Source organism: Coturnix japonica, unplaced genomic scaffold (assembly GCF_001577835.2).
Source record: "Coturnix japonica isolate 7356 unplaced genomic scaffold, Coturnix japonica 2.1 chrUnrandom1075, whole genome shotgun sequence".
NCBI classification, from domain to species: Eukaryota; Metazoa; Chordata; class Aves; order Galliformes; family Phasianidae; genus Coturnix; species Coturnix japonica.
Window position 1 is genome coordinate 6,595 of NW_015440404.1, and position 2,829 is coordinate 9,423.

The window sequence follows — 2,829 nt, forward strand, 5'->3', positions numbered from 1 at the left end:
AAGCATCTCTGCACCTTTGCAACCCCAAAGCAACCCTGCACCGATTGCCTTTGCAGCCCCCAAAGCAGCTCTGCACCTTTGCAAGCCCCAAAGTATCTTTGCACTTTTGCAACCACCAAAGCAACCCTGCAACCTTTGCAACCTCCAAAGTATCTTTGCAACCCCTGAAGCATCTCTGCAACTTTGCAACCTCCAAAGGAACTCTTGCACCTTTGCAACCCCCATAGCAACCCTGCAACCTTTGCAAGCCCCAAAGTATCTCTGCCCCTTTTGCAACCCCTGAAGCATCTCTGCAACTTTGCAGCCCCCAAAGCAACCCTGCAACCTTTGCAGCCCCCAGTGCAACTCTTGCAACCTTTGCAACCCCCAAAGCAACCCCCAAAGCAATCCTGCAACCTTTGCAAGCCCCAAAGCATCTCTGCACCTTTTGCAACCCCCAGTGCAACTCTTGCACCTTTGCAACCCCCATAGCAATCCTGCAACCTTTGCAACCTCCAAAGTATCTTTACATCTTTGCAACCCCTGAAGCATCTCTGCAACATTGCAACCTCCAAAGCAACCCTGCAACCCTCAGTGCAACTCTTGCACCTTTGCAACCCCCAAAGCAACCCCCAAAGCAACCCTGCAACCTTTGCAAGCCCCAAAGTATCTTTGCATCTTTGCAACCCCTGAAGCATCTCTGCAACTTTGCAACCCCCAAAGCAACCCTGCAACCTTTGCAGCCCCCAGTGCAGCTCTTGCAACCTTTGCAACCTTCAATACAACCCTGCAGCCCGTTTTGCAGCCCCTGCTTTGCACCCCCAGGAGAAGAACAACCCGAACTCCGAGTTCACGATGGAGAACCTGGAGCTGACGGCGCTGAATCTGTTCTTTGCCGGCACCGAAACCATCAGCTCCACGCTGCGCTACGGCTTCGTGCTGCTCATGAAGAACCCCGGCGTCATGGGTGAGGATGCGCTGCAACCTGCAATGCACCGTGCAAAGCACGCTGCAAAACATGCACAGCACCATGCAATGCACCATGCAATGCACTGTGCAAACATACTGCAAATCTATTGCAAAATGACTGCAAAACCATTGCAAATCCATTGCAAAGCACGCTGCAAATCAATTGCAAAGTGTGCTGCAAAACATGCACAGCACCATGCAATGCACCATGCAATGCACCGTGCAAACACACAGCAAATCTATTGCAAAATACACTGCAAAACCATTGCAAATCAATTGCAAAATAACTGCAAAACCATTGCAAATCAATTGCAAAGCACACTGCAAATCTATTGCAAAATGACTGCAAAACCATTGCAAATCAATTGCAAAATACACTGCAAAACCTGCTGCACAGCACCATGCACAGCACCATGCAACGCACCGTGCAAACACACTGCAAATCTATCGCAAAATGACTGCAAAACCATTGCAAATCAATTGCAAAGCACACTGCATATCCCCCCATATCTCCCCCATATCACCCCATATTTCCCCTATATCCCCCCATATCCCCCCATATCTCCCCTATATCCCCCCATATCCCCCCCATATCNCTGCAACCTTTGCAGCCCCCAGTGCAGCTCTTGCAACCTTTGCAACCTTCAATACAACCCTGCAGCCCGTTTTGCAGCCCCTGCTTTGCACCCCCAGGAGAAGAACAACCCGAACTCCGAGTTCACGATGGAGAACCTGGAGCTGACGGCGCTGAATCTGTTCTTTGCCGGCACCGAAACCATCAGCTCCACGCTGCGCTACGGCTTCGTGCTGCTCATGAAGAACCCCGGCGTCATGGGTGAGGATGCGCTGCAACCTGCAATGCACCGTGCAAAGCGTGCTGCAAATCCATTGCAAAATGACTGCAAAACCATTGCAAATCAATTGCAAAATACACTGCAAAACCATTGCAAATCCATTGCAAAGCACGCTGCAAAAACCTGCTGCACAGCACCATGCAATGCACCACGCAATGCACCGTGCAAAGCGTGCTGCAAATCCATTGCAAAACGACTGCAAAACCATTGCAAATCAATTGCAAAGCACACTGCAAAACCTGCTGTACAGCACCGTGCAATGCACCATGCTAAACCACTGCAAATCTATTGCAAACCCATTGCAAAACCCATTGCAAAGCACACTGCAAAACATGCACAGCACCATGCAATGCACCACGCAATGCACCGTGCAAAGTGTGCTGCAAATCCATTGCAAAACGACTGCAAAACCATTGCAAATCAATTGCAAAGCACGCTGCAAAACATGCACAGCACCATGCACAGCACCGTGCAATGCACCATGCAAACACACAGCAAATCTATTGCAAAATGACTGCAAAACCATTGCAAATCAATTGCAAAGCACGCTGCAAATCAATTGCAAAATACACTGCAAAACCTGCTGCACAGCACCATGCAATGCACCATGCTAAACCACTGCAAATCTATTGCAAATCCATTGCAAAACCCACTGCAAAGCACACTGCAAAACCTGCTGCACAGCACCATGCAATGCACCATGCAATGCACCATGCAAAGCACGCTGCAAATCCATTGCAAAATGACTGCAATACCATTGCAAATCCATTGCAAAGCACACTGCAAATCCATTGCAAAATGACTGCAAAACCACTGCAAATCCATTGCAAAGCACACTGCAAATCTATTGCAAAATGACTGCAAAACCATTGCAAATCAATTGCAAAGCACACTGCAAAACCTGCTGCACAGCACCATGCACAGCACCATGCAATGCACCGTGCAAAGCACGCTGCAAATCTATTGCAAAATGACTGCAAAACCACTGCAAATCAATTGCAAAGCACACTGCATATCCCCCCATATC

The 2,829-nt window shown here is 48.9% G+C and overlaps 1 long non-coding RNA gene across 1 annotated transcript; it reads right to left on the bottom strand.

The window, feature by feature from the left end:
* Positions 1-1,711: 1,711 nt before the first annotated feature.
* Positions 1,712-2,821, bottom strand: LOC116652733. Its single transcript, XR_004305872.1, has 2 exons — positions 2,670-2,821; positions 1,712-2,475 (listed from the first exon to the last, which is right to left on the bottom strand). It is a non-coding gene; the product is annotated as an uncharacterized LOC116652733 (long non-coding RNA).
* Positions 2,822-2,829: the final 8 nt, after the last annotated feature.